This window comes from Mauremys mutica, chromosome 2 (assembly GCF_020497125.1).
Source record: "Mauremys mutica isolate MM-2020 ecotype Southern chromosome 2, ASM2049712v1, whole genome shotgun sequence".
NCBI lineage: Eukaryota > Metazoa > Chordata > Testudines > Geoemydidae > Mauremys > Mauremys mutica.
This window is the reverse complement of record NC_059073.1, coordinates 76,878,321-76,897,869: the sequence shown is the minus strand read 5'-3', so window position 1 is coordinate 76,897,869 and position 19,549 is coordinate 76,878,321. Positions and strand designations below refer to the sequence as shown.

At 43.2% G+C, this 19,549-nt stretch overlaps 1 protein-coding gene across 14 annotated transcripts in view; it reads left to right on the top strand.

The window, feature by feature from the left end:
- DTNA (dystrobrevin alpha) overlaps nt 1-19,549 on the top strand; it is a 299,292-nt gene that overhangs the window by 151,377 nt on the left and 128,366 nt on the right. The window lies entirely within an intron of this gene.

Sequence of the window (19,549 nt, the reverse complement as noted above, 5' to 3'; positions counted from 1 at the left end):
ATTTGTGTTGTATGTAACTACTCGCAGGGCAAGAATTATTTTTAATAACTGTCAATGTTTTTGTTTTCAGTTTTTCAAAGATACTTTAAGATGATTTGTTGCATGAAAGTAGCTTACATTTCCAACTTTTCTCTGTCCTGAAGCATCATCTTCTATGTCTATGCTTTTTCCTTTTTATCTTTATTTGCCACTTATTAAATACACTTTTCTTACCAAAATTCTGGACAGCAAAGTAGTAGATGAATTTTACTGGCATGAGTGACTAAAATTATTACAGCAACATCACTAGGTTAATTTCCTATCTTTGTCAAACAGCATATAATTTTAAATCCTAAATTATCTGAAGTGGCTAGAAATACAGAAAAATGAGCTGATACAACGATGCATGAAATCTCCTTTCAGTGATTGTGTGTCACAGCTGTTGCAGGAAGCTGAACATTTTGCAACACTGGCCTTTTTCATTGAGAATATTAAGACAGTTGAAAAATATAAGTGACAGTCATTCCAAATGCTTATATTAATTAATTGATTTACTAATTTTGTGCTGCAATAGCTCAGTTCTGTCTTGACAATGGTCTCTTTGCATTACCATTTAGTGCCGCAGCATTCCAATCTATTTCAGTACTATAATGCTGCATAATATATTTCCAGCAGGTATGTTCTCTGGGAGCTGTGTGCATTACACTTAGTGTCCTACATTGGGTTGTGAGTTCAATCCTGGAGGGGGCCACTTAGGAATCTGGGGCAAAAATTGGTCCTGCTAGTGAAGGCAGGGGGCTGGACACGATGACCTTTCGAGGTCCCTTCCAGTTCTAGGAGATTGGTATATCTCCAATTATTAAAAAAAAAAAATTGTCAAAAGTTGCTAATGATTTTGGGTGCCCAACTTGAGACACTTTGAAGGGTTATTTTCATCTCGGCACATTCTGAAATGCAGGATCCTAATGATGTCTCATGTTGGGCAGCCAGAAATGGAGACGCCCAAATAAGTAGCTACTTTAGAAAATCTTGGCCATTATGGCTACTGTTAAATGTATTAAGTGTGAAATCCTGGCCCATTTGATGTCAATTTGAGTTTTGCCACTGATTTCTGTGGAGCCAGGATTTCATTGTATACGTCATATAACTGGACAAACTGACTTTTTTTTCTCTCTCTCACACACCCCTCTTCCTTGTTGGTTATAAATGTACTGTATTAAAGAAAGAGCTACTTAAATTCATGGTCTTTATGAAAGATGTTATGCCAGTGGTAGAGAAACATTAATCAACGAAGGACAAGTATTATGCTTGTATGCATCAGCCAATATTTTTCATTCCAAAGAGATTTCATTTGACACTACTGCAAATAAAACCTCCTTCACATTGATTTTTCAGTTCATCTTCAAAAGGTTTCATTTCCCAGTCTACAAGTAGAAAATGCAGACATTTTCATTGATACTTTCAAATTCTGTGTGTGACAATTTCACACAAAATGGTATGCAAGTTGCATATGTAAAATATATTGTTAAAGCAGCTTAGAACAATGCATCAGGCATAACAATGAGAGAGAAAATGTCTGCTTTCAGCTAAGCAAATAACAAGCTGTGGTTAGATTGAGAACAAATGTGTCTCCAATTTAAAATGGAAGCTGGTGTTGCACAATTTCACAAACCCCATTTCTGCAAGTTTCTCCATGCAGGCAGAAGTCTACCGTTATAGGGAAGTTTGCAGGACCAGGAACTTATTCTGTTTCAGGTATTTATAGTGTGAGGTAGCCTGTTGAACTGGAAACAAAGGAAAGCTGAACACTACATTTTACAGAGGGTGACTGTGAAAAGGAAACTGTACCATGGTGCCAAGTTTTCTACAATAAGTTTTCTGTACACAGGGAATGTAATTATGAGTCAAAGTAACTGTTCCCTATTTAAGATCGTACTATAGATTACTGTGGTCTACATTCTGCAAATGCATGTGTACTTAACTTCCCTGACGTAAGTTATCCCATGCATAAGTGGCCCAGATCCTGCAAACAAAGTTATCTATCATGAGCGACCTTAAAAAGCAAACATTTACCTTGGAACACAACTACATATTTGGAGTAGCAAGAAAATGCTCCAGTTTACTGTGGGGAAAGTTGGTGCCATGACCAGGGAAATTTTTCTATCTCAAGGACATGCTCTGCAGGCTGAATGTTCAGCTTTCCTTTGTTTCTAAATCTACAGATACTCTGATTATAAATATCTGGATCTGACCATTGTCCCCATCCTGCAAAAACTGATGCATGTGCTTAAAGTTGCCCATGTGAATAGTCCCACTCAAGTCAATAGGATTATTGACATGTGCAAAACTACCTGTGTGTCTTTGCAGAAGGGGAGTTGTTATCTTCTCTGCTAGGAAAGTCTTACAGATGTTGGCAAGTCCTCTCTGGAATCCTAGGACATTTAGATAAGTGCTGACATTACTATTTTTAGTGGTTGCCGCTGGAAGGCTTTAAAAAGTACTTCAAAGAATTGTTTTATATACCGGTACTTTAATTTCAGGTGTTCCTCTAGTTTGAAACTAGTGTTTGCAGGACTGGGGAAACAAATACAAAACAAAAGATGCTTTGCGCCCCAGCATATAATTCAGTGTGCACACCCGTGATCTCTGTCTGTTCAGAATGTGTGAGGAAAAGAGCAGGAGAAAGGTGGGTGTGGGGAAGAGAGTTGTCTACCTTTGTAGCCATTAGAAGCACTTGTGTGTGCAGAATCAGTGCAGTGTGTGTGTGGAATAGCATTTAATCTTTTAGTAAAAGGTTGTGACTGACATGACTAAAAGCACGCCCCCTTGTTGGAAGAGACATTTTATAATGTAAAATATTCCTGTGAGAGTAGGAAGAAGAAAAAAATCTCTGGGCAGCTAGTGTGACAATCCATGACCTGGGTAAGTGTGAGAAGCATTGAGTTTGATGTGGGTGTGTTCTCTGTCCTTACTGACCCCTTTCCAGTTAGCCAACAGGCAAATTGTAATTGACGAGAATTCTTTTCTCTGGACACTTGAGAGCAAAAATCGTGTACATTTTTAATTTGTTGCAATGTCACAAAACTGAGCTGGCAAGAGAACGATTCACATGATGTGATCATGGTACATTTACGATCCTGGCAAATGAATTACCCAGGTCTGGTTTTTTGTTTTTTTGTTTTTTTTTCTCCCTTTGATGCTAGGATTTAAAAGGTGAACTGAAGGGTCTTTTACTCAGGAAGCACTGGTTTTGGTGGTCAGTATTGCTCCTCTAACTGTATATGTCATATTTCATACTTAGTGTAAAACAGTTCAGGGAACTGAATTACCTGCACAGTTTAAATGTTCAGTTAATGTAATTAACTCTTGCTAGGAAGTGCAAAAACCAGAACTTTGCACTTGCCAGAGGTAAACCAGGGCCTGATTTTCCAACTATTTTGTTTGACACTCTATTGATTTGTAATTTTTATGTCTGCACATTAGAGTTACTGATTGTTTTTCAATCCTACATTTAAAAAAAAAAAAGCTTTCTAGTTCCTCTCCAAAATAGTAGGACCCCTTGGTTTGTGTTTCTAATAGCTGATGTTTATGAAAGGATCGTTCAGAAAACAGGAAATTTTTGGTGTGTGTTTCTGCTTCTCAGTCTTGACCCTGATCACTTTTTTTCATAGCCAGCGTCAGTTTCAAAAAGTACATTGGAGTAATCTTGAATTTAAGACCTACGCTGGAAATAAATTTTTAAGGGAGATCATTCCTTTTTTTTAGCTCTCATTATCTTGACAGTGTTCCCTTATTAATGTCAGAGGTTATATATAGCCCTGGGAGAGTGATAACTTCCATTTAAAACCTTCTCAGGCAGATTGATTCCATCAGGAACGGCCTGCTTGAAAGAGTTCCAATGCTGCTGCTACTGTGGAATATGATCTACCCCACCCTTGTCTCTTGTGACTCCTTCACTGCCTCTGTATTGAGAGGGAACGTTCATGTAACTCTTGCTTCTGATAGGTGGCTTGGACCCTGGAAAAAACTGTCATGAAGAACTACTGCTTCTGCAGAAATCAAAAGGGGCTCCACTGGAGCAGAGCTGAAGCGGCTTTTCCCACCACATGAGGATTTTTTAAAAAGTCTTCATTCTGCACCAGGACAAAACTGAGATCTTTCAAAACTGTTCAAGAGAGAGACAGATACTATTATAGTCAGTATCCCAGTGGTTATTACATTCACCTGAGCTGCAGGAGACATGGGAGAACCAATCCTTGCTCTGCCTTATTGAAAGCAAGGACTTAAATGCTGGTCTCCCATATCCCAGATCAGTGCCCTACCCACCAGGCTATTCTGGGGTGAGTTTCTCTCCTCTCAGAGCTGTTCCACTTTGTATAATTAAGTACAGACTTGAACCCTCATCTCTCACATCTCAGGTAAGTGTCATGCTCATTGGGCAATAGATTCAGTTTCTCACTGCCCCCATGCTAGAGGAGATGCTTCATTTTAGCAATTGGAAGCCTATGCACCTGATGGCTCCAGAAGTTTTGCTGTCAGGGATGAGCCCTATTGATGTAATATAAACCCCTCACAAAGAGTGCAGGGCTCATTTAAATAAGACCACTCCTAAAAACTATCGGACAGAATTCCCCATAATAGCAGATGAAAAGTGTCTAATGGGACAGACCCATATCATACAGTTTCTCCCTCCCAGCAATCTGCTTAGGCCTCCTACAAGCCTGCCCCTGTGCCTTGTTTCCCCATCGGTGTCTTACAGTCTGTTCACTGTAGCTGCAAAGTAAAAGTTACACAACTCTGGTCTGTTGCACCTTGAAGTTTGCAGTGCATATTCAGCACAAAGGAAGTGATCAGAGCCTAGTGTCCAGGAGTCCAGCTGTGTGTTCTGCTCCGTTCCTTTGTTATGACTCTACACTGTGGGCGACAAAGTGAAACAGATGAAAGAACTGTCTTACTTTCATTTAGTTGGTCTGCAGCAGACTGCAGCATAGCACTGATATGATATGAAGACTGTAAGAGGGAAATCAAGAGAGGTGACATGGGAGGCATCAGGGGAGAGGAAGCAGAGAAAGGCAACAGAAGAAACTATGGGAGAACTGGATGGGGCTGGTGCTCTAGTCAATGTACCTCTCATATTTTCTCTGCCCACTTCATCACAGAGAAAATACACAGTTGTAAGTAGCTATTCCCATTAGGACTCCTGCTGAGTCCAGGCTTTCTTACAATGGCAAGGAAAAACTCTTGCCGGGGGGAGGAGGGGGTTCCTTCAAAGAAAGGCAACTTCAGCAAGTCTTCCCAGAAGTGGCATGTCGTTGTTGTACAGGACACCCATCTTACTCAAGTGGTTGGACCAGATATATTCCATCTGTCAGCATGGCACAAACTGGGTTGGGTTGTGCCAGGTCACTGACCCAACATTTTTCTAAGGCTGAATTCTTCTCCACAATCTCAGTTTTGTTTTGTTTTCTTTTAAATCTCTAAGTTTTGGAGAGAACCTTCAGAATGTGATTTGAGCATAAACCAATATGCTGTCTGCCTGTGTTTGCAGAGAGCCTGAAATGATATGGCAGCATCAGATAGTTACTGGGCTGATTGCACTTCTGACCCCACCTGGTCTCAGAGTGCTCCCTGTCAGGTCTCAGGCCTCAAGCAGTCATTTCTCTCTGGGTAGAATCACGATTCTCATGCTCTGAGACTGGGTTTGGGGTTGCAGTTACCCAGTACTAACTGTGATTAACTCAGCAGGTCTGACTTAGGATCAGTACCTGCAGTTCTGTTCCCTCTGGGAGCTAGGATCAGTGGTATCTTAAAGCCTTCTTAAAGCAAAATATTGTTCACATAAAAACAAAGCATTTCAGGGGGAAAGAGCTTAACGCAATAAACACTCTATCTTCATGTCTAGCTTCCTTAAATCCTAACATCCCCTGGAAGTTTGGGAAGGGCCCAACTGCTTCAGACATCCCACAGGACCTGTCTGTGTCCCTATCAGTCTGTTCTCCCCAGGATTAGCTCACTGACAACTCCCCCTCCCCTCTCTCTTTCCAGAGAGTCTTTAATTGTTTGGTGTCCCTTTGATGTCTAGACACCCAGCCTTGGCAAAACAGCGTGTAACTTTGGGCTGCTGCCTGGAAGTAGCATCTTCACTACTAATAGCTCGACCATCCTCTTGTAATTGTCCTTCCTCTCCCACGCAGACTCAGGCAAATACCATGTTTTCAGAGTTATGCTGTCAGGATTTTTGCAAACCTGAAAACTTAAAAAAAAAATTAAAAAAGTCCACAACGAATGCTGAGATTTTGATGTCATGTGAGTCTGGTTGCTAAGTCCAAGGTACATGCCTGGGTGAATCCCAGCTCCTTTAAGTGGGGAACCAAACCTGAGGAGCCCAGCCGAGAATGTGGTCCTACTTCTAACATCTGCACAAACCACTGTCAATGGCATCCCATTTTGTTGTCCCCAAATGGGTTTAGTTTAGTTGGTAGATGGAGCTTGGGAAAGTGTTACCACTCCTCACTCAAGCTGTGGGTGACAGCATGCAGCCTGGCTAATTTGAAAGTGACCTGGAGAGTCCTTGGAGAGCTAAGCATTGTGGAAAACTGTGACTGATTTCCTTCCTGGTTTTAAAGCTTAGTGCAAGAGGTCTTCAAGGACAATGCAGAAAATGAGGACTGAGAGCTCTCTGTGTTGCACTAATGAAGGAGGCAAGCATTCCTCTTCCAGATCCTTTTCACCAAACCTCCAAAGAGTGGAGCCTCAGAGTCTAATCAGCTGCTGATGTTATGGCAGGGGTCCCGGAAAGGGTCAGACCTCTAAGGACATAGGCTCCTAGATTAGAATTTGCATTTCCAAAACTGATTTTGTGGAAGGGGTTTGACAGACTCCTACTTATGAAAATAAAATAAAATAAATCAGCAAATAGAATACAAAGTACATTAAAAATATGACAGACTAGAAATGGATACCTTTTTAAAGTGCTGGACTGCAGCATTTAGTGCAGTTGCACCTGTTGGCACCAAAGATGATTGTGCTTCAAGCACATCTTACGATAGGCATTCTGCATGCTGGATGTTTGCTTTTCTAGAAGAAGCAGGAACAAGCAGTCCCTACACTCCTAAAATTACAGGGACTGTTACCTGGCCATGAGCAGCTGTGCAAAGGTTTGAATGTGTCCCTCAGCCCATACACGGGCAAAACACAACATAGTAGAAACAGTGCATATGGCCTCCAACATCAGTGCACAATGGGATGCCACTTTACCTGTTTTTATTGGGCCAGATCCATAATCCTTATTAATTTATGTTGAGCAGTGCCTTGCTCCGTGAATATTCCCACTGAAGTCTCAGAGAGCAAGGTAGTTCTCAGCACCACTCAAGGTATCAAAATCTGATTGTTAATTTGTCCCAGTACTGAAGGAGATACAGCATGGTATGTTTATCTTCTTTCATTGCTTTAAGTTTGCACTTATATAAAAAACATAGTTTTTGTACTGCAGTACATAATTTGTATGCAGTGTAATGGACAGCTGAGCAGAAGTAAAAAGGAAAATGTGTAGCTATAATCTTTGTATAGAGAGGAGGGTTTTGAAATATTTTGAGGTAGATATTCTTTGTGCTGAGCATGACAAAAGACCTATACTGACCATGCATGTCTGTTATGTGCATTGTATTTGTGTTGTTTTGATGCTTTATGAAACAGGACGTTGATGCTACAAATGTGACTTTTCCACAAAAATTAAGAAACACATTTTGTGCATTCTAGAACAATCATAGACTATCAGGGTTGGAAAGGACCTCAGGAGGTCATCTTGTCCAACCCCCTGCTCAAAGCAGGACCAATCCCCAACTAAATCATCCCAGCCAGGGCTTTGTCAAGCCTGATCTTAAAAACCTCTAAGGAAGGAAATTACACCATCTCCCTAGGTAACCCATTCCAATGCTTCACCACCCTCCTAATGAAAAAGTTTTTCCTAATATCCAACCTAAACCTCCCTCACTGCAACTTGAGACCATTACTCCTTGTTCTGTCATCTGGTACCACTGAGAACAGTCTAGATCCATCATCCTCTTTGGAACCCCTTTCAGGTAGTTGAAAGCAGCTATCAAATCCCCCCTCATTCTTCTCTTCTGCAGACTAAACAATCCCAGTTCCCTCAGCCTCTCCTCATAAATCATGTGCTCCAGCTCCCTAATCATTTTTGTTGCTCTCTGCTGGATTCTTTCCAATTTTTCCACATCCTTTTTGTAGTGTGGGGCCCCAAACTGGACACAATACTAGCATGTGAGTGTTTGTGCTATTGCTTTACACTGATCTGCCCCTAGAATAATGTTCCTAACCAGAATCTTATGTACTTTACATGAAGAAGAACAGCTCTTTGGGGTTTCTGAAGAGCATCAGACATTTTTCAAAAATAACTGCCACTTTACAGCTGCTTTTCTCATGGGCTTCCCTCATTCTCCCCCTCCCTACCATCTGAAAGGTAAATCCAGGACACGGATATTTATCCAGCTACATTTCTGCAAGCAAGGATGAGGGCATGAGAACATATTTCTACAAGATGAAATGTTTATGCTCTGTAGCAGAGATCTTTACAGCCTAAAAGCTGTTTTACTGAAAATGTTCCCAGCATATTTTGTATTTACTACAGTAATTGTAGTTATTTAGCACAACCCGAGGTGTGCTGGTAGCAGTGTGTGTATTTTCAAGGAGTTGGAGCAGTGAATCAGTACAGAGCAGTGCTTTTTTTATTTTTTTATTTATTATTATTATTATTATTATTTTGTCCATTTACTAGCAAACCAGGCATTAGCTTTGCACGTAATATTTCAGACATTAGTTTTGCATTCTGGCTTTTCGTACAAGTCCATTTTCTGCCTAATTATACTGTGTAACATTTTTTCCCTGTATGTGCTTGTAAAAATAATATTGCATAATAAAATGTCAGATTTTAATTAGGTTAAAAGTAATTCAGTGTATTAAGCCTTTTTTATTTGGGAGCATAAACTACCCAGTGGGGAGCATCTAATGTTTCATCCTTTTAGTTAGCATTTGCCTTTGTGTGCCGTCATCCTGTACCTGTTGAAATAAGGTGTTTTTTGCTTTTGGATTTTTCATTATTTCAGTTTTTCACTGCCGGACTAAATTTTCAGCTATTCATTAATCACGAAAAGCTAATGAACCAGACTGATATATAGCAAGAGGTATGGTAATCCAATGGCTAATTCAGTTGCTTAAGGGCCTGGATTTGCTGTGAGGCAAAGACCGAACAGATTTGCGTCAAGAAAGTGTAGCAGGGTGGCCACAACCTGAGCATCTCCTCATGGCCAGGAGTTTGTTTTACAGGCATCCTACCCCTCTTGCAGCCCCCTTCAGCTCTCCACACAGTCTCTGTGGTGGCTCACAGCATCCCTGTCTGGGGCAGGTTTAATATCAAATAAAGTTCACACAGTCCTCACTCGGCATCCTTAATCACAAAATAATCCAAACAATCCTCAGCATGAAGTCCAGTATCATAGGTCAACAGTTCATAGTTAGCTGTGGCTCTTCTGCCATGCTCAGAGTTCTTCCTCTGACGCTCTGGTCCATCCAAAGCCGCCAGTCCCAGCTCTTCCTGGCTGGAGTTCAGCCCTCTGGCCCTGCCTTCCATCTCCTTCCATGTCTCCTCTGTTCTAAGGAGAAGGCAATCTGTGTATTGTGCTCCTCCAGAGAGCTCCTTCCAATTGGCTGGAAGAGAGGGAAGCTCTGCCCCCCCCCACCACCACCACGTTATAGGGCTCCTGATCCCAGGCCTTTAAAGGAACAGTGTCTTGGGGTTTGTGCATCCCTCATCCAACTCCTAATTCCCCAGGATCACTTCCTCTCTTCTGCTACCAGGCCATTTTCTGGCCTTTGTTCATTCCAACACCTGGAACGGGGTCTTCTGGCCCCCTTTATTCTTAAAGGGCCCATACACCCCATTATGGATAGCTTTGTAACAGAAGAGCTTACATTAACCTTCTGTGTTATATGTGGTGGACATTAAGAAGAGTTTACTTCTCCAGTTCTCTTGTGCTGGGAGAACCTAAGCTGAAGTCCCCTAAATCACAGCCACTTGTGCTCTTCAGCAAACATTGAAATAATTTAGAAGGCATGGGCCAGAAAAAAAATTGCTTCTCTGTTTCATCTCTTGCTTTTCCAAGAAAACTCTGCACCCTGAAAACTTCTGCATACAATAGAGTTACATTTCTTAATATTAAATATGTCCCCGCATGTAATTATGGACTCTCTCATGCCATAATGATTTCTTAGTTAACTCTAGCTACTTGCCTCTGTTATACTGGGTGATACTCTTGGTGCTTTCTGAAGTGTCATGTCTGAGTGTTTATCCTACTGTATTTGTGCCCCATGTGTGCTGTCTTTTTTTGTCATATGTTCATTCAATTCTCAATTTAGAGAAAAGCAATATTTTTAGCTATTTTTAGCTTACAGTGTTATTTGAACTTCTCTCAGTCCATGGCTAGCCATTTGATAGTTTTGCATACCAAAATCTACCAATCAGTAAGGGGACAATGATACAAAATGATTTTAAGCCACATAGTCCCGTGTCAAACAAACAAATTGGTTGAAAACTCAGTGGTCTAATGAATCAGTTGCCAGGTTTTTATTGTAATAAAAGAAGATTTCAGCTGATTTCACAATAGGTGCATGGGTAATAAATAATTTTAGTTGTTTAGCCATATATTTTTTTGCATAGTATTCACACAGTTTCTTCAGAGGTTGTTTATGATTTACAAAGGAGATGAAACTAGTTGTTGTCCTAAGTAAAATAGGCATCAGATCTTTGTGTACCAAAAACTAGAACCAGTATTGAAATGCGTAAACCCTCCCCACCCTAGTTCTGTCGCTGCTGGCTTATTATAAATCAATGTGGGTTTAATTGTACCAGCACAAGGAAAGCTAAGAAATCCTTTTAGCTCTGTAGGAATTTAATTATATGTGCAATGCTCCAGCCTGCCTTGTGGCACTGCATTGCCAAGGAAGAGCCCCGAGTGAAAGCAGGAGTCAACATGCTCTGTCTCAAGGAAAGAGATTATAAATTACGTGATGCTTCTCTTCAGGACCCTCTGCCATCTTATCACTAGAGTTATATTATGGGCTTCCCTATAAAATGTCCTTTTTGCTGCCCAAGTCAAAGGCAGTAGAACAGCAAACCAGATATGGGAGAGGCATAAACTAATATTAATGTTGATGATACTTTTATATTTAAAAAATAGAGTTTTCAAACACATTGAATAAACAAATGGTAGCTGAAGGGTGAAATTCTGGCCCCATTGAAATCAAGGGCAGAACTCCCATTGACTTCACTGGGGACAGGCTTTCAACCTAATGTTTAAAAACTGGCACAGACAAACAAGCCTGAAGTATGAGAATTGTGTTAGCCTTTGTTAAGATGCTGGTTTTGTAGTGTCCATTAGTTTTGATATTGGTATACAGTCGAACCCATTTATCTCGACCTCGGTTAACTTGCCAACCCTATTAAGTCGCGGTTTTACAAGTGGAACCGCCAAACTCCCTCTTTGTCTTATGGGTTTCTCATCCCTTATGTCGATTCCCCGAACCCTAATATCTCGAGCCCGGCTCCCCGCGTCCCTGACCCACCGTGTCCCCAGCCGCCCGCTTATTTGGACTCTTTTCAAGTGACTGACCAGGAAACTGTTTCCATTTCTTTTTGGTGTTCTGTTGATTTTTTTTATGAGGATGATTTGTTTTTCAGACTTTAAGGGTCAGTTTTTCAAACAGGCTCAGACTTAGCCCACTGCTGCTACCACTGAAGTTTATGGCAAAACTTCAATGAGAGAAGAATTATACCAGTGCTGTGTGCTTTTGAAAAGCCTATCCTGTGTTTAGGGAACTCCCAAAAGGGAAACTAATGAACAGTCTGTGATCACATTCTTTCTTAAAAATGAAGAAAACATTTTACTAAATGTATGACTCAAGACATGGATTTTTTTTTAATTTAGAAGTTGAACAAGACAAGCTGTTGAAGAGACAGAATTGCTGAGGCACACATTTGATATGAGTTTAGTAACAGCTTTTTTTCTCCTACACTGTAAGTAGCTCATCTAGATAAAGTACAAACAAGTACAGTAAGTGCCATGCAATTATACCTAGCCTCAGGAAAGAGCACTGAACAGTTTTATTATATTGCCAAAGATTAGTGCTGGAATGTAAAGCTGAGAGAGACCTATTAGAGGCCTACTTCATTAAAAGAAATGGAACAAGTCATTCATAAGGCACCAATAAATCCATTAAGGGGGGAAAGGTTCTGAAACGGCCCTTCTGGATTCTAGTTATTAACTTCAAGGATTGCTGAAGTTGGTGACTTTGCAAATATGGTTTTACCCAGCACTTAACATCTCTCTTAACCTCCTACTCACCAGATCAAATTCATCTCTGAAGTAAGCACAGATATGACTCTGCCGCAGTCAGCACAGTGGCACCTACTTTCACCAGAGTTGAATTTGACCCACAGTGTCTATTTATGGGGGTGAGAAGGAAGGAGAGGGGAAAAGACGATTTCACATTAATTCATCTTACATTACCATAGACTGTGCGTGGGTATTGGCTGCAGCTTACAAGATATATTTAAAATAACTATAGGCTAGATGTTGGAGGGTAGCTTCCTTTTCATAAATCAATATTTCTGGTATTACTAAGTCATAAAAAGAAATAATGGTTTACAGTTTGCAGAGGACGCTTTAAACCAGAGTGTCCCAAGTAACAGCAGTTGATGGGTGCCTGGGTAAGGGTTTAATCAACTTACAAAGAAGAAATATGTAAATAATGGATTTAAAACAGGGGCGGGCAAACTTTTTGGCCTGAGGGCCACATCGGGTTTTGCAAACTGTATGAAGGGCCAGTTAGGGGAAGGGGTCATGGCCCAGCCCCCACCTCCTATCTGCCCCCTCCAGGACTCCTGCCCCATCCAACCACCCTGTTCCCTGACAGCCCCTCTGGGACCCCTGCCCCCCCGCTCCCTGTCCCCTGACTGCCCCAGGACCCCCGCTGCCCCATCCATCCCCTTCTCTCATTCCTGATGGCCCCCCTGGGACCCATGCCCCATCCAACCACCCCTTCTCCCTGTCCCCTGACTGCCCCCAGAACCGCTGCCCCTGACTGCCCCCTGCCGCTCCATCCAACCCTCCCTTCCTGACTGCTCCCCTCCCCGGGACCCCTGCCCCCATTCAACCCCTGTTTCCCCCCTGACCGCCATCCACACCCCCGCCCCCTGACCACCACCCCAAACTCCTCTGCCCTCTATCCAACCCCCACTGCTCCCTGCTGCCTTACCGCGCTGCCTGGAGCACCGGTGGCTGGTGGCGCTACAGCCACACCGACCGGCTGGAGCCAGGCCACGCTGCCACCTCCACCGCCACCACCCCCACGCAGCACAGAGCATCGGGTCAGGCTGGGCTCTGCAGCTGCGCTGCCCCAAGAGCTCACAGCCCCAACGCCCAGAGCATTGTAGCGGCAATGGAGCGAGCTGAGGCTGCAGGGTAGGGGGACAGCAGAGGAGGGGCCAGGAGCTCGGGGGCTGGGCAGGACGGTCCAGCCCGCAGGCCGTAGTTTGCCCACCCCTCGTTTAAAGACAGAAAGTCTGTACTGAAAACAGAATATTATTGCTTAACCAAAGCTGGTTTTAAAAAATTGAACAGCTATGTAGAAAACTGCACTTCTCATTTTGTCTAGTATATAGCAGGAAAATAACATCATTCAATCTGTCCTAAGGCCTTGATTCAACAAGGTACCCAGGCACATATCTAACTTTCATCTCCTTCCAACAAGGTATCATTTCAGGTGGCTTCTTGAGCAAGGACGAGAAAACTGCTTGTTTAAGAGGTGCTAACACCTTGGCCGCCCAAAGGAAGGTGTGGGAGGGAAACAGTTTTCTTGTCCCATGAAGAGTTTAGAGATGTCAAAAATTTTCCCTGTTCAACTGTGGGACGAAACTAAGACGTTTAGAAAATTGTTCACGAAAAGCCAAAGAGAGAGAGCGGCTAGAATCCAAGCAATTAACTGATTGCATAGAGTGGTGCTGAGGGTGCTCACCTGGGATGTGGGAATACCCAGAGCAAGAATGTGAATCTTCATCTCCCACATCCTAGGTGAGTTTCCTAATCACCAGGCAATATTGGCTATTGTAAGGTGGGTCTCTTTCAATCTCTCCTGCTGGAGCTGTGTCCCACTTTGTATAAATTAATGTTGTGCCCTCACCTGCATCATACCTATTACATAGGACTTCATAATTTCTTTATGCCATGATTGATCATAGTCAGTGTATGATTTCACTCACTAGCACTCTTGCTGACTACCTTTATGTTTATCTATCCTAGACCATGGCTGTGAGATAGGCCTTTGTCAAAATGTTAATTGGGTAGCGTCGACCAGACTATAGAATGAGCAAAGTTTGTGCATATATGGCAATTAATTTGTTCCTTTCTAGGGTTAATGATTCAAAACAAGACCCACTGCAGTGCTACTTGACATGCAAAAGACCCGCTTCATATAGCATAGGTCAAGATACAGAAATGTACTGGTAGTAAGAAGAATCGCTATAGAACAGAGATTATTAAAATCCTCAGTTTCTACTATAGCAGTCCAACTCATATGAGATGGACTAGATATATCACATTAGGGTTGCCAGGTGTCCGGTTTTTGACCGGAACGTACTGTCGAAAAGGGAACCTGGCAGCATCCGGTCAGCTGTTCAGTTGGCCACAGTAGGGCCGCCCTCAGTTGCTGAAAGACTTCCTGGAGCTGGAGGCGGTGGCCGCTGCTGCATGGATGCGCATCACCATTGCATTGGCTGTGGGGCTGATGGACACCTGAAGCTGGAACCGGCGCCTCAGGGGCATCCCTTGCACTGCATCCTTGCCACGGGGGGAAGGGGATGCGGCCATTACTGCAGCCCTAGTAAGTTGCCCCTTGGCTTCATGCAAGGAGAAGCTGGCACCTGCTGCTGGGGCTCCTGGGATGGAAGGAGGGTAAAAGTTGTCCTAGCAGAAGGCAGTGTGGCCAGTGGTAGCTCCCTGCCCCATGCAAATGGGGAGGGATTGTGGGGCAGGGTACTACATGCCACAGGTTTTTTGGGGGGTCCACTTTTTGGGGGGTAACAAGGGGCTTGTGGCAGGGATTCGCAGCAGGGTTTCGGGAGGTTGGCATTGCAAGCTGTTTGTTGGATGACAGTCACTACTGTGGGGCATTGGGGCGTGATTGTTTTGGGAAGAGAATAAGAAAGGTGTGGGGAGGTCTGGATATTGCAGGGCTTTTCGATGAAAAGTCCTTTGGCCCTTTGGGGGTTGTGTATTCTGGGGTGTTCGTAAGGGGTTAATGAACATTGCAGGGTCCATCTTGTTGGGGGCCAATAAATAGTGCTGAGCTCTGGGTGCAAATATTGTGTGGCTTAAACGGGGGGAGTTCAGCTAGCTGTATTTGGCTGTGACCTCCATCTCTGCCTGGAAGGGGTAGGATGGAGGGTTGCATGTGAGGTCTGCAGCTCAGGAGGGAATGGGGTTGGACTGGAGAAAGGCAGGCACTCCTGGGCACTGTGTTTGGGAATCAGTCCTTTCTCCCCCAGCTGGGGAAAGCTGGTTTGGTTTGGGCTCTTGCAGGTGATTCTGTTTAGGGTCCTTTCTGTTTGATCAGCTTGGACATAGGAGGGTGATCGCTGTCCAGCCTCCACCACTGGGGAGTGGGAAGAGCAGCATCTGGAGTCACATGGAGGAGCTGCTCTCTGCTCAGCTGCTGATGCCTAACAGAGAGAAGTGGCTGGTTTCTGGACCAGGCTCTAAGATGTAGGTGTTGCCACCCAGGGCAGGGGGGGGATCCTGTCCCCCCCCTTTCTGCCCTGCCATGCCCCAATTGCCCCAGCCCTGGCCCCTCACTACAGGGACTGAGCCCCCTCCCCTGCTCCGGGCAGCAGGTGAGTCAGGGGAGAGGGGGGAGTGAATGGGGGAGGTTTGGAGAGTGAGTGACGGAGTGGGGAGAAGAGTGAGCAAGGGTGGGGCCTCAGGGGAATGGGCAGGACCTCAGGGGTAGGGGATGGGGCAAGGCTGTCTGGGTTTCATCAGAAAGTTGGCAACCCTAATCATAGTCTTTTACAATATTTATAAATGAAAGCCTCATAACAGCAAGGAGGCTGGGGGGAGAAGTATGTTTAATTTTCTTATCAAATGCTGCAGAACAGAATATTATTTCCTGATTTTATATAAAAAAAAATTTATAAAATAGTGCTCTTGGTGCTGCACGGAAATAGAGGAAGAGATTGCTTTTCAGAGTCAGATCAAACTCAGTCACTACTAAACTATTTATTTACTGCATTTCCTGAAGCTGGACTATTGTATACAGTGAACATAGAAGGCATCAACTCAGCATATCAATATAAGTTAAATAATATTTTCAGAGACTGGAAAACTTGAGTTTTGAAACAGATTTTGGGATTCTGAGCAAGAGAATCTGCTGTACATTGAAGTTTACTGACTTGTTGATCGACAGCCTTATTAATTAGCCCATGAAAATAATTTTTGTTAGATGCACTATAACTGTTTGTCTCATCTGCAATAGAAAAGTTATTTCCTATTGAGAAGAACCTTATAACATTAGTTGCTATTTTTCTGTGAACTGTTGTCTACTATAAGCACAATAGAATCAGTGGAGTAAAATAACATTGCAGCTGATATCTCGGTTGATAGTGAGGATTGACCTGAAGATGTCCAGAGTTGAAAGCATGAGTCTCTACAGCTTGTGCTAAAGAGTCAAGCTACGTAGTTAAGAGCTGAAAAAAGATTCCAATCTTCTGTGGTTTGGGCACAGAGGGGGAACACAATCCACAATTACCAGTGGGTCATAATAACATCTTGATTTCGTCAAGGGTTTGGTGCATACTAGTTTTGTAAATTCATAATAATCTGGAAAGAAGATTTTGAAGATATGAGATATGACTGAATTTCTGCCAATGGGACTTGAAAATAACTATTTCTTAGCTTCATGTAACACTATAAGATACTTTCTCTTTCACAAGGGTAGGAAGCAAAGTGAAGGATGAAGAATAGGAAGCAACTAAGGGAGATTACTGCAACTCATTAGTTTAGTGACATCTATGAATTGCATTGCACACAGAGGCAGTCTAGGCAATAATTTGCCTGTGTCATTGTTACCTGACCTCCTCACCTCGTGTTTCACCCACCTGTTGTATCATGTCTTTAAGACTGTTTGGGGTAAGGACTGTCTTTACAATATATCTGTAAAATGTCTAGCACAGTGAGACCCTCGCCTGCTTGAGGGCGTTATGGACAGCAGCATATTATCGCCTAGGCCAACAAAGCCTAGGCCTAGGGCGGCAAATTTGCAGGGGTGGCAAATTTGCTCGCGACCCCTCCCCAACTCCTCCCCTTCCCCAAATCTCCGGCCTGCCTCCTTCCCCAGGCGTGACACGCTTCCCTCCTTTCACCTCCTTCCCAAGCTTGCCGCGCGAAAGCGCTGGGAGGGAAGGAGAAGTGAGTAGTGGCACGATCGGAGGAGGTGGAGCAGAGGTGAGCTGGGGCCCGTGGGCGCGGGAAGTAACTCTTGGGGGGGGGGTCCAGGGAACCGCTCCGTACCCCAGCTCACCATCACTCCACCACTGCCATCCCCCGAGTGCACCACAACTCCCCTTCTCCCCCCTCCCTCCCAGGCTTACCCCGGGGGAGCAGAGGTGAGCTGGCGCGGGGGGGGGGGATTTTTTTGAGGGCCTAGGGGTGGCAAATTTGTTAATCCGCCACTGGTTATGGTTTATATTATATAAATAAAATTAATAATAATGAGCCTATTTATAGAAGATAAAGGTCTCAAAAGCATGCCTTCCGTATAAAGAACAGCTGTAACAATATAACATTCCAGCAAAAGAATGGTGTTGTGGTTAAGGTGCTACACTGGATGGGGCTCAGGAGACTTGGCTATGGCTACATTAGCGCTTCAAAGCGCTGCCGCGGCAGCGCTCCCGCAGCAGCGCTTTGAAGCGCTAAGTGTAGTCAAAGCGCCAGCGCTGGGAGAAAGCTCTCCCAGCGCTGTCCATACTCCACCTCCCTGTGGGGAATAACGGACAGCGCTGGGAGCCGCGCTCCCAGCGCTGGGGCTTTGACTACACTGGCGCTTTGTAGCGCCGCAATTTGCAGCGCTGCAGAGGGTGTTTTTTCACACCCTGCTGCAGCGCTGCAAATTTGCAAGTGTAGCCATACCTTCTGCTCCTGGTTCTGCCATAGACCTTTTGTGAACCTGGCAAGTCATATAATCCCTGTGTGCCTCTATTCCCCTAACTATGAGATGGAGTTAATAATACTTCTTTAGCTCACAGGAGGATGAATTCATTAATGTATGTTGGCTGCTCAGATACTACCATGATGAGTGCCAAAGAAACGCCTGTACAGAAAAACAAATAAATATGGGCAAAGCGACAGGATGATGAGGTGGCATGAACAAGGAAATAGTTGCTAAACTAAAGGGTTTTTCAACCAGGAAAAGGTGAATTTAGCATTATGTTGCTGGAAGAAAATGGTACATGTGGTTTGGAAATACTGTTTTTCCTTCAATAGAGAAGGTCCTCCCATATGGATGGCCACACATGAGATCGAGAGGGAGTACGTACCTAACCAAACACTGCCCTTTTAAACATCATAACCAAACATTGATAACTAGACCTAGGTAAATACCTTAAGCATTTTTCTGCAAGTAAAAAAAGCCCCTACATTTGTGCCCCTTTTGCATTTTTTTTTATTTCTGCAAATGAGTTGCCCAGCATATTATGTAGAAACAGTGCCTATTATGTAAGAGTTAGAGAACATTTGTGGAATACAAATTCTGAATATGTAAATGAATGGCCTTGCTCTTACTTAATAAGCTAATCTAGTTAGGAAATCAATACAGAACCATGTGACCTCTGTGCCAAATCAACACTAACCAATCCAGGTCAAATTTTGACTATCAGATATTTATAATGAATTGTTTACAACTAATTATTTGTCTATATACTGTTCATAGAGAATATTTGGTGACTAACTTTGAATAACAAATTTAAAAAATTGTAAGCAGCTTGCAGACAATTCATAAACAATAAAAAGAGGCTAAATTCAGCTAATAAATTTATTCACTATGAACTGTTTGCTCAACTCTGATTATTGAAAGATGTAATCTTTTAATAGGTGTTTAATCAGCGGTCCTTTAGATCTGTGATGACTTACTACAAGCACCCATGTGTACTATTAAAAGTTCAACTAGAAATATCTGCGGTAGTAGGGGGCTCAAGAGATAGTTAGTGAGATTACATAGCCTTTCATTTTATGGGCACTGGTTTGAATTCAACCCTGGTTGGTAGAGGCAGAGATATTACATCTTCTGATTTCTTCTTCCTTTATATAATTTACCAATAAGATCCCCTTATTTAGGACACGCTAAATTGAAAGCAAAGTCTAGGCCACGGAGGAGAACGTGATCTGATTTTTAATGCCAAACAGTGCCACGGTAGGGCTGGCAAGGGCTGATGTTCAGCTTGTGGATATTA